This window comes from Portunus trituberculatus, chromosome 47 (genome assembly GCF_017591435.1).
Source record: "Portunus trituberculatus isolate SZX2019 chromosome 47, ASM1759143v1, whole genome shotgun sequence".
Taxonomy (NCBI): Eukaryota; Metazoa; Arthropoda; class Malacostraca; order Decapoda; family Portunidae; genus Portunus; species Portunus trituberculatus.
The window spans coordinates 10,655,549-10,668,769 of record NC_059301.1 but is presented as its reverse complement, the minus strand read 5'-3'; the positions used below and the strand labels follow the sequence as shown (position 1 = coordinate 10,668,769).

At 37.7% G+C, this 13,221-nt stretch overlaps 1 long non-coding RNA gene across 3 annotated transcripts in view; it reads left to right on the top strand.

Moving 5' to 3' along the window:
• LOC123520496 overlaps positions 1-13,221 on the top strand; it is a 30,608-nt gene that overhangs the window by 13,466 nt on the left and 3,921 nt on the right. For 2 of the 3 annotated variants that reach the window (XR_006679277.1, XR_006679275.1), the window contains 2 exons: positions 84-177; positions 2,437-3,584. This is a non-coding gene — a long non-coding RNA (uncharacterized LOC123520496). Of the gene's footprint in view, positions 1-83; positions 178-2,436; positions 3,585-13,221 lie in introns of those variants that run through there. The other variant, XR_006679276.1, reaches the window with a different exon arrangement.

Sequence of the window (13,221 nt, the reverse complement as noted above, 5' to 3'; positions counted from 1 at the left end):
ACCTCTCCTAAAAAAAAAATAAATAAATAATATACTTTACTCATATACATAGAACTGGAAGTAACATACTTTCCTTTTTACAGATCTGGGAGTGACACATCTGCCTCTTTAGAGATCTGGGCCTGACAAGCTAAGATGCAGCTTGACTGCACTGCAAGTTTATCTGGTACTGAACAGGTAGATGCAAGTGTTCAGCATTTAAAATTTCTAATTACACATTAAGAATCCCTCAATTTTTTCATCAAAGACAAAGTCATGAACAATATGGTATAGAAAAGCTTTTCATTAACTGATATAGTACATGCAGTACTGCTGTGATAAAATTTACTTAATTACATGTAGGCCTACACTAATTACCAAATTGTAATCACATATGTTTAAATTCTCCCAGCCAGTACACCAATGCAAATTTACATCTTTTAAGAGTCACCAAGGATTACATCAATATTGGAAGGCTGTTCTTTCTTTTCATATCTCTACTGATTTAATTATTTTTGCACTTATAATCTGGTACCATTGCAACACTAGCACAGTCATAGTATACACAAATTTATGCATAAACTGTTTATATAGTCATGTTTCCAAAAGTTTTTAAGAAAGGTCTCTCTGATCCACATATGTACTCATGTATACCAATACACAATGTATGAAACATCTGCTTGGTACACTGGTGACTCAATACATGGTTAACATGTTAAGTGCAGTGAGTCTCTAATGTCCATGGAGAATAGAGCTGCTTTCACATAGATCTCCTGGCAGCAGCCTCTTGCTCTGCCAAATTTCAGAGTAACAAATGTAGCCATCTTTCTATCAGCCAATTTAAAGCTTATGATGATCATCGGTGACATGTTTCTTGCATAAAGGTGTCTAAAGATTTAGCTGGGAAGAAGCACCAGGGAGATTTTTCTTCTGATCAAGAAAGGTCTTGAAAGTTGGAAGCTTATGAGTCTAATATGGTGTCTCTTAAGAGGAGCGTCCAGTTTAGATCGGAGTTGTCATATCTTTGGTAAATATGCGTGAAACACACTGATTTTTATGTTGTGAAGTATTGGGAATATGCTCATCAGTAATAGACATTCATCCCCATTCTAGTCCCCAATTCCGCCATGCAATTGTAATTGCAACTAAAACTTATGAGTGTTATTTTGGCATTATTATTTGCTCCATAACCTTCATTTTCCTGTGGCAGACACGTTATAATACAAAATGTTTCTACGTTAGATTTTTTTTTTTCATCTTTCGTTTTTGTTTTATGATTTTTTTTTTCAATCTTATTTTTTTTACTTTTTTTGCCCAAAAAATATTAATACAAAATTACACAGGTCACATATATAAAAAAAATAGTGACGGAATTGAAAGAAGTATTCTTCTCCTTTTTAGTTTTTTGTTTCATTGAAATCAAGCTAAAATTGGCTTTAAAATAGATTTTAGAAGGGGAATAACTTGTGTTTTGAGATATGAGCCAATAAAGTTTATCGATCGATCTCAACCCCATTATAACACACTAGGAAGTTTATTCAGGTTTACTATATGTTCTTTTTTATTATCTACCATCTCATAATACAATTAGATGTATTTCTAAGCACATCAGGGTCCTAGTCCCCTCCTGTCAATGATATGTTGGTCATGAAGAGGCTTTTCTTCCGACCTCCAGCTCTCACTTTTTCTGGTTATGATGCGTTCTTGAAGTTGCATGTTGTGCAGTGCATAGTTATTGTGTTCTCGTATACATCAGGCTCGAAACTGTAGTCAAAGGCAGGATTTGGGCATTAGAGGAAAGATTTTTCAGCCTCCTTTTCATCGGCATGACAAGCTCATCACCACTTTCCACATCTTCATTTCTTTTCTCAATATTTTGTAGAAGAGCTTCTCTAATTGTGAGTAATGAGGCCTTTTCTTCTTCATTTCCTTGTCTTTGTTCTGCGTGAGATGTGGTGTGATGGTGGTGGTGGTGGGTGATGTGAAGATGTGTACTGGAGCATTTGAGGTGTCGGGTTCAACACGCTTCTTATTCTTTGAACTTCCATATTCATATTCCAGGTGTTCTTCTACTTATTCCTCTTAGACATCTGTCCCATGGTTGGCAGTAGGTGAAAAGCAGGATGCAGTAGCTAAATTACGTGCTGTTTCCACCTATTGAGTCTCGCTGGTGTCTTGGTTGACGCCACCCATAGACTTTCAGTGTTGCTGTATCATGTCCACCAATAAGTTGAGTATTGGACCTTTAAATGGCATTTAAATGGAAACCAATGTGTGTTTTGCCATAAAACTTTGTGAAATAATAGCTAATGTGTATACCTACCACATTTTTTCTCCACACAAAACATTATTTTTCATATTTTTTCGGTTTCTAAACCAGACATTCCCCTTAAGGCTACTTTGGCCCAGTTATCAGCTGCGTTTGTTTTCCCTTGCTTGTAATTCACTTTTTTTCAGGATTCTGGGTACCTATGGTTCTGAAGATAAGTGGGGTTAGGCTCCACTAATTTAGGCCCCTTCCTCTGAAATGTTGAGTGAGATGCCAAGTCTGCACACAATCCAACTCTCAGGTATTATGGCATCTACTTCTAGCACTGTTGTGACTGGCTTAGTGGATGGCTTAAGTCTGTCTATTCTAAACAAGCTGCTGGGTCTCTGTCTGGGACAAAAATACCTGTTGTCATATCTTGAGGAAAACAATAGTCTATCCTTGTGGTAATTGTGTTGATCAACAGAAAACCAGTATCATACACATAAAATGAATATTTCATCAATAAGCTACACTGTTTTGAACACTTCCTCAGAGAAAGACCCAGTGGCCAGTTCAGAATAGACAGACTATAGTGTGCAGGTTTTTTTTATGTTAGGCCCTTGGCAGAGGCTGCTGTAGTTTGAGGGCAGGTCTATGTATGGCCTCCCTCCCTTGAGATGTGTGATGGTGGATGTTAGTCAGGAGTGTGTGGGATCAGAGTTGTTTCCATTCAGTAGTTTGGAAGATTTTCTGGATGAGGGGATCTCCACAAGTAGATATGTTTTCCTTTGTCCTGACTCAGTGTCTGCCCCTGTATGTGTCACCTCTAATGGATCAGGGAGTGTATAGACATGATGCTTTCCCTCTCCAGTGAATAGACGTAGACCTGTACGCCTTTCTCCCCTTCACTGAGATCCCATTGTGTTTTATTGAGGGTTTGGGAGAGTGAAGATGGCATCAGTGTTGCAACAGGCAGACACTCTTCCAGTTCTCACAAGATATTTTGACATTATGCATGGAGACTTCTCAGTGTCTCTCCAGAGAAAGCAATTTGCACTGGTTTGAGTCATAAGGTTTAGATACATGTTCTCCTTGTGCTGAAATTGGCAGTAATTTTTCTTGTATTTCTTTAGGATGTTAGGCCCTTGTCTGTGTCAGCAATTAGGGGAACATATTTCCATTAGCAGACCAATCCTAAAAAGGACCTTAGTGAAGATCTTACTTTCTTCAAATATGTGACACTCGGTAATAAACTGTACACACACACAGACGTGTGTGTATCTGTATGTATTTACCTAGTTGTATATCACAAGGTTCAAGCAGGGCTCATAGTGACCTGTCTCCATACCTAATTTTGTTGAACTTTTCACTAAATTTATGCACAATTTCTGTTGTCACAATCTTTTCACTCAAGCCATTCCAGATGTCTACTGTCTTATGTGGAAAGTGAAACTTTTTACTCAAGCCATTCCAGATGTCTGCTGTCCTATGTGGAAAGTGAAACTTTTTAATGTTCCTCAAACATTCACTTATCATGATCTTGAGTGTCTTGTCTATCTCCATCTTCAGTTAATGATATCACATCTTGTCTGTCTATCTTTTCCATACAGTTTACTATCTTATACATTGTGATTAGATCTCCTCTACCCTGTGTATCCTTCAAAATTGGTTGTTCCATTTCCTTCAGTCTTTCTTCATATGGAAGATCCTTTATTTCTGTGTGTGTGTGTGTGTGTGTGTGTGTGTGTGTGTGTGTGTGTGTGTGTGTGTGTGTGTGTGTGTGTGTGTGTGTGTGTTACCTATGTATGATGTACGATACTTTGTGTGGGAATGTAAATCACTATAATTCTCAACTGCTTAGAATAGTATTTTTTTTTCTCTCAAGCAAAGTTAATTTGATACTGCATTTGAAGTATAATATTCCCAAAACAAGACTAACTAATTTTTATAATAATAATGATATAATAATAATAATGCAATACACAATTGAGGAACCAAGTACTAGATTGCAACTCAGCTACCATGGGTGATCTGTTTACCTTTGATTCACTGCCTCTACTGGTTTGCCAATGCAACCAGTGACCTCTGAATCACAAGCCATCATTACTGAAATCCTCAATTTAACTGATATAATGAGAAGGGAATGCTTCTTACATTGGTCTGGTCTTGACTTTGTAGCACAAACCCACAAAACAAGTGATGCACAACCAAATACTGACTATGGTTCACTTGAAGAGTTCTAGGCCAACATTATCAGCTCCTACAGGATAAATTTTGACACTCATTGTTTCAGATTCTCACCCTTATGGGTATATGTATTCCATAATTAGAAATTGACCATTGTTTGATTTAGGAAAAGTTTAGGAAGCAGAATATGTTGTTGAAAGGATTGCAGTGGTGGTTAGCAAGGTATGATGCTCATAGCTCTGTATTTGTGCAATTTTTTTTTTTTTGGCATACATACAATGCTATACAATTTACTTGGATAAGTAAATTGTATAGCATTGTGCTTTTATTTATTTACTCAACCAAATGTACTTTTCTTGCTACCACCACATTCCATTAATGCATTTCAAAATAATATCAGTACTCTTATATGAAAAACAGATCTTTTTATAATGTTCATATTCTCAATTTTCCATTGCATATCTAATTTCTCTAATTTATTAATCAAATTATATACTACAATTATCTTCCTTCTCTTTGAAACTGTTGGCAGTTTTTATATGTTCTTCTTAGATTTTCCAACTTTTATTACATTTTTGTTGCTATTTTGTATGTACAAGGGGTACCCTTAAGTAACCAGAATCATTCTCTGCAGGACAGCCCCATTGCAGTTTGGACTTCTGCTGCTAGGAACATTGTATCTGACCCCTAGGCATTAGTTTGCTAATTGGTGTTACCAGAAAAAGATGTACGGCCACGTGGGTGGGGCTGGGAAAATACCTGACTTGGAGGCAGCGCTCGCTCTCTCTCTCTCTCCTATGGAAATAATGATGATAGTAAGTGATTTTTCATAATAGGTACATACAATAAGAAAAGCACACGCAAATTTTTGAGAAAAAAAATTATGGTCTGCCTTCTCAAGGCCATTTTCTGAAAATGATAAACGATTGAAAACATTAATTTTTAAGGTAGTAAACTAATCTATTGGTACCATGAGAAATTTTTTAAATCAAGTAATTGTTTCCAGCAAAACACATAAGTACTTATCCTGATATAAGAGACTTGTGTCTTTCACCTTTGTAATAATGATGAAAGTCAAGTAAGCCATCATATCAAATACGACACACATTCTAAGAGATCTCGTACAGTATCCAGGAAGGAAAATACACCATCTTAGCAGAAAGCAGCTATGTCACAATGTGCGCATCATCAGATATGTCAGGAGTGCCCTGGTGACGCAAAATATGCATCATCGTGTTGAAGGGGTTAAATATTTTTTGGAAGGTCATCATTTACAGCCCCTGGTCCATAATATATACCACCTGAATGGATAATGCTACCCTCTGGAATGCCAACTAATTTCAACTTTAACCCTTGTGCGGCGGTAATCGTTCATGAACGATCGCATCGGTACATTTCGTGCGGCGGTTATCATTCATGTAATCTTGATTTTTCGCGCCACTTCTTTAAACTTCCTGTTTTCTTACTCAAGTCAGAGGGCGAGTGTATGTATCAGGCAACACTGTCCACGAGCTGAGTTGCCAGTTTTGCTATTTCATCTCGGTCTAAGCTCACATCTTTCCATCTTGGAGGAGACATCTGGCAACCCCCATGACACTGCAGGTGGAATGTCCCCTCTGCATGAGGGGAGATATCACAACATCGAGATGGATAGTGATATATACATGTTGCTACATTATGATCATCTAGTTTATCAACATGTTGCTACATTATGATCATCTAGTTTATCAATCATCTTTCCCTATTCTCATACAATCTACCCTCCTAACATGAGAGAGAGAGAGAGAGAGAGAGAGAGAGAGAGAGAGAGAGAGAGAGAGAGAGAGAGAGAGCGAGTGAGTGAGAGAGAATTGGTGCACTGGTATCGCACTGAGGGTTGTTTCTCCACGGCGGGTTACATCGTGGCTATCAGGAGGAATATTTGATAAGCAATAACTTTGCTGTCAGAGATTGTAGCAAGCTGCAAAGTACATCAATGTATTCAAAATTTCAAAGAGAAACGTATTTTCATGAGTAAAACTATCTCCTGTGATTTTTTTAAGTTTACAATTTTACCCGCAGATGGGAATGATTAATTTATAATTACCCCGTCGCACAAGGGTTAAACTGTCTCTAGTGCCAATCCATTTTTGAAATATTTTCTCTTTACTCAGAAAGGAAATAATATGGAAACAGATGGAAAAGAAAGCAAAAAGTGATTTTCCATTCACATTGCATAACTGTATGTGCTCATCAGCAAAGCCACTGATGATATCACTGCTACCACTGAGTCAAATATACCTACACGTGTGTGTGTGTGTGTGTGTTACATACACTCGGTCCTCAATTCAACGGATTAAAACAGGGGAAGGGTGGTCCATTGCCTGAAAATACTTAGTCAACTCTCGTTTAATGTGAGTTTGAACATGATTCCGATTTAACGTGACTCAATATTAAAAGATACAATTAAATACCATGATTTATTCAATTTAATGTGAGTTAGCTCGATTTGATGATATCACGTGCACCCATGCTGCTCCTGGGGGAACCACACAGAGATGTTCTCGGCCAGATTCTTAAACAATACCTTCCACCTTCTTCAGTTGAAGGATACCATCCAGGAAAAATAAGTATTCTTAAGAACAAATGCTGCTTTCCTGCAGCTTGGGAAGGCAACGCTCTGGCAGGATTTACCTTCGCTGCAAAGATGAACCAAGATCCATGTCTACGTCATTACCTTCACATAAATTTGACCTAAATACCTATTATTATTAGTTTTTTTACAAACTGATTGATTTAAAAAAATAAAAAATATATAGGTTATTATTCAAATAGCCTATTTTACAAGAATTGTGATTGGAATCCACGTAACGTCAGTATCGTGTCAATAATAACAATGCCTTAACGAATAAATAGGTCTAAGGAACAACAACATTGCTGCTGCCAGCAATTCCATATCCCAAGTTTTCTATCAGAATTCTACTTAACTTACAATCAGTTGTATGTCTTAATCCCTTGGTAAGTACCCATTTATTTAGATAACTGGTGGACAGTCCTCTTAGCATAGCCTGCACAGTTGAAGGTGGTGGTGATTCTCTCCCTTGTTAAGGCCATACTATACAGCCATCTGTGTGCGCTTTTATTTAGAAGCACTTGTTCCTGGCTCACCAAGTCTATTAATTAATAAAGTATGCTCTACAGCAGTAATAGGGCTGGTTCTCTTCGTAAAATTTTCCATGTTGCCTGTGGTGGAATGGTGAGGCAGTGGATTGTGTGGCTCAATCAGCCTGAGTTGATGGTAAGCAAACACTGCTACCAACCACGACCAAGTTATACTCCTGGTTTATTTTGTTAAACGCAATAAAAATAAATTTATGAATATGGGGATAATGTTCCTGGCATATAAAATCATACAACAAATCACAATGAATAATAATTTTCTAATTTTCTGAACAAGAAAGATGTGCAGGTGGGAGCGCATGTTTTCATGGTTTCTGTGACCTAGTATTTATTTTATTTTATTTATTTATTTTTTTTTTCTTTTGGGGGTTCGAGTAATAAAATCCCCAAAATAGGTAGACTTTCCCAGTGGCCAGGAATGTAAACCATCCCCCCTCCCATTATTACCATTGTTTTCTATGTGAGAATTACGTTTGAATAACATGATTTTGAATAATGCGAAGTCTGCAGGAACATGAATGACACCCACTTTAATCGAAAATTGACTGTACATATGATAAATATTTACTGGCATACAAAAAGAAAAAAGTTTTGTAACCTAACCAAATACAGGGGATCCTCGTGATTCAACCGTTCACAGTTTGAATTATCGCCAATTCAAACTCGGTTAATTAATACCCAATCCTCAAGGTCCGACCGACTGACTTGCCAATTCAACATTCACGTCTTGCGGGCCACCCACCCAGTCAAATCCGCTGCCAGCCCACCAGGCGGATTCCAGTGGGTATGACACTGGCCTATGATATGCGCAATGCGGGCCATGGTTATTGGTATGAAACCAGTTACATTATCACACACAAGCTGTCCGCGTTCTTGCTATGCTAGGCAAATGACCCAGCAACCAAGACAAAGCCTAATCAAAACAAACCAGAACAAAACCATATGCCGCATATACTTCAACCTGTGCTTCATTCTGGAATTGCATTTGCATTTTCTCTTGTTGAAGAAAAAGTAAGTAAAAGCAACTAAAGAAGAACCGAGACATGCGCAACGGCAACTCTTGAGTCAGGGGTGGTTGCCATGAGCCCAAACTATTGACATCATATATATATTTTATCTTTCTGTATTGATGAAATATTATTTAATATTCCAATATGGAAAATTTAGGCACATTCTTTTTAATTTCAATAAAAGGTTTTTATTACCTTCTTTTTAGTTTCAATAAAAGGTTTTTATTACATATATGTTTATTTTTTCATTGGGATAGCATACGGAGAACTGGAATGGATATGAAGCCATCCCAACTTTCCTCTGCTAATTCCAGGTAAGTTCCAGCTATCTGGAGCGGATGTTCCTCATATCATAAGCCAGTGTGATAGCTCCTTAAAGGGCCTTTCAAAGATAAGCCTGAGCTTATAGGAAAGTGTGAGGCAGGTATAGCTCACAGTGTCGTTGCAGTGCAAATGGGTGTCCCTAGATCAACAGTATCAACAATTTGGAACAGGGACAAGTACTGCAAGACCGCTGCATCATGCAAGTGTTTTCATTTCCAAAAAGTACTGTACAGCATCCTTATGTGTTTAAATGAAGCCTTCAATAGTACTGATTTAGTCTAAGTTAGTGTTTTTGAGAGGTTAGAGTGATGTTTTGGGAAATCTAAGCTGGAGGTTGGTCCCTATCCCACCCTAATTCTTAAGTATCTTATGAGAAAAATTGCTTCATGATTTGAATAAACGCTGATTTGACTGATGAAAAACCGCTCTAATCTCGTCAAATTGCAAGGATTCCCTGTACTATACTGTAATATAAGTTCAACAATTGAAGTAACAGTTAGATTATCATGTTAACATTTTTTTTTGTTTGGGAGAAATTTTGGCATAACAAATACTAGAATTAAAGCCGCAACAGATGATATATGTATGTACGTACCTTCCTCAAGAGACAAGTGCTAATTGAGGTTTCAGTGGCATGACCAGTGTTTGTGATATGCTAACATGGAGATTGCACCATACTATACATATTTCGTAGCCTTCATTATTAAATATAACGACTCCAACTCCCAATCATTTATCCCTTTCTCTGGTAAACTCTGGAACTCCATGCCTACTTCTGTATTTCTTTCTACTTATAACTTTCACTCATTTAAGAGGGAGTTTTCAAGACCTTTATCCCATTCATTTGGCCAACACTCTTGACCCTGTTCGGGGACGGGCATCTCAGTAGTTTTTTTTTTTTTTTTTTTTTTTTTTTCCTTGGCCAGTTTTCATCCTCTTAAGAAAAACACCGGCCCTTCCGAGGAGGGAACCTTAAACGTTCCCATGTCAGACTGCTCTACTGATATCAACCCAAAGTGTCTTGACACCCCCCCTCCTCAACTTTTAACTTTTTCTTCATTAAATTCTGCAACATTCATGGTCTTAAAATCTAATGTTTAGTCTGTAGAACATCATCTTTCCCTTATTAAACCTCATCTTTCCCTTACTGAAACACAGGCATCTGACAATAGCCTCTGTTCATTATTTTCATTCCAAAGCTGGAAGCTGCATTTATGTGTAATTTACCTAGTTTTAGTGGGCCTGGGCATTACACTCGTGTGGCCCCGTCTCCATGTCTACATTTGTCCAACTTTTCTTTAAAGCTATGCACACTCTTTGCTGATACTACATCTACACTCAGGCTATTCCATGCTGCTATAATTCTTTATGGGAAGCTGAATTTTTTCACGTCCTTGAAGCATCTTCCCATCCTTATCTTTTTACTATGACATCTTATGCTTCTACTGGTGACTTCATCTCTTGGTAACAGCTTGTTATCTACTACATCGATTCCATTCATTGGAATAGGTGTAGTGTTTGCAATGACTAACTTGCTCTCACATCTATGCTCTTGAACATAAATTTTTTACCATCTCCTTATGACCACAAATAAATTTATCTATTCTATACACCCCTGACCTATTTCCTCTGCCTATAAGAATTTATTTAAATTAACTTCCAAAGTGGAGCACATTATGACTCCTTTTGTGTGAAGATCTATATTCTTAGAGACTTCATTGTTCATTACCAGCTTTGGCTTTCCTCTCCCTTCTTTGATGGTCCTGGTATCCTCCATAACTTAGTGCAACTGGTGCAATACCCTATTTGTGCTCCTGACTTTCTTGGGAGATATACCCAACATTCTTGACATTTTCCTAATCTCTAATTCTGCTAATGATGTTACCCTATCTTCTCTGTTGGGCTCCTCTGTTCATAATCTTGTATCTGTATCTTATCCTATCACTCCAATCCCTCCTCATAATCCCTTAAAACAGACGTGCTTTTGGTGTTTTGCTTCTGCTGGTTGGGGGGAATATTCCCTGGAATGACTACTGCAGACACTAGGATGTTTACATCAAGCCGAGAATTGGAGGAAGGAATCATGTGCGTAATTCATTCCAAGTATATTGGGTACAATATATCACAGCAAATCACTTTACTCACAGGTGCATGTGTGTGTGTAGAATTTTTTTTATATCATTAATTCAATACCTAGAGAGAGAGAGAGAGAGAGAGATTGTGCACCATCTTGTACCATCAATATCAGTTAAAACCAATAAGTTCTTACTTAAAGGTTATCTTATCCATACATATACTGTTTATACACATTAATTCCTTACTATATTGCATTTCACCTATTGCAGCCTCAGTGCTTCACGGATTTGTAAAAATATTCAGTATAAATTAATGTCGTGGTTTTCTGGGTAAATCATGGATCTCTGTGACCAGTAAAAGCTTCAATTTTCATAAAATTGGATGATTTCTAGTGAAAAGTATTTTCTAGCCTAAAAAGCAATAAATTAAATATAAATATAAATACAGTATAATAGTGTACAGTGGAGACTCAATACTTGAACGTTTAAATACTCGAATGCAAAAGTTCAATATAATACTAAAAAAAATACCTTATGTCCACACCTGTGATTGTAAACAAAGGCTCCTTGGCATCCACGTTCCCCCTCCGCCAGTTGTAACGTGCTACCGTGGTCATGAGAATAACATTCTCCTGCATTCTATCTGTAGTTTTTCATTTATAAACTTGCATTAACACCAAAGACTTAGTGGTGAAAATATCTGGTAATCAAATGGCTGCACATTTGGTCATATACAAAGCTCTGTCATCTCCCTTCTCACAGCCGCCACTGTACCGTTCTGATACTGTATTACCGGTAATAACGGTATACCAATGCCGGTGCACATCCTTAATCCTGCCACAGTCTTTGAGAACGACATTCTTCTGTGTTCTGTCGGTAGTTTTTCATTTGGAAACTTAGGATGGTACCAAAGAGGCTTATTAGTGGTGAAAATAAGGAATCTGGTGTGAGTGCAAGTGTTAGTGAGCAACAGCCCTCCATTAGTGGATTCACATGAGTCACACCAGGAGAAAGATCTTTTCATGGATGGTGACTTATCCTCTGGGGACCTCCTGCCTCCTCTCCACCCTTCTCTTTTAAATTATCCATCACCAGCCTTCACGTACGGTATATACAAATCAAAATTGTAAAAAAATACATTGAAATTTTTATAAACTTAAGGGTTTGCTAAGATTAGAACAAAATACCTGAGCTATAGGTATCAATAGTTTTTAATACTCAAACAGCCATTTGAAACAAATTAAGTTTGAGTATTGAGTCTCCACTGTACTTTATAAATAAATTATAAAAATATACTAAAGGAACCTTGTAGTAAACTGCAGGTGGCTAAACAAATAATTGCTTACACTGTATGGATAAGGAAGCTTGGGTGGCGTCATGGCATGGATTAGTCTTCCAAGATAATTTTGTACATGCCACACTATTAGAGACACAAACACTGAGAGCATGCTGTTCCCTATCCTGAGTGCTGATTGGCTTAATGACTACAGCCTCAGGAGAAATCATGAGTCTCCTGTAGCATCAAAATCAAGATCATTCCATCAGTTTTTTTTTTTTTTTTTTCTGACTTTATTTAAATTTCTATGATGCCACCCAAACACCCTGTACCTTCTGAGACTTTTGGCAATGACTGAAAATGCCTGAGAAAGATGCTTATGATAGCAGAGAAGGTGAAACTCCTTCACATACTGAAGAAATATTTTATAAGTGCAGAAAAGTTTATAAAAGTGTAGCAAAGATTTATAAGAGTAATGTGGAGGCATATAAAACCTTTAATATAGAAGAGCATGGCAACACCCTGATGAATCACTTTAAACAAGAATGGTTCTGCATAGTGATTTTTCACCTATCGCAAATGCTTCTGGAACGTAACGCTCTCAATAGATGAGGGATTATTGTACACACACACACACACCTGAAACACCACATAATGTAGTGGTTAACACACTTGGCTCACAACCAAGAGGGCCCTGGTTTGAGTCCTGGGGGCAGAGAGGCAATTGGGCGAGCCTCTTCATGTGTGTAACCCTTATTCACCTAGCAGTAAATAGGCACTGCAAGTAACTCGAGCAGTTGTGGCCTTGCTGTCCCGGTGTGTGGAGTGTGGTGTGGTCTTAGTCCTATCCAAAGATCAGTCAGTAGGAGCTCTGAGCTCTTTCCGTAGGGGAAAGGCTGGCTGGGTGACCAGCAGATGACTGTGGGGAATAACACACACACACACACACACACACACACA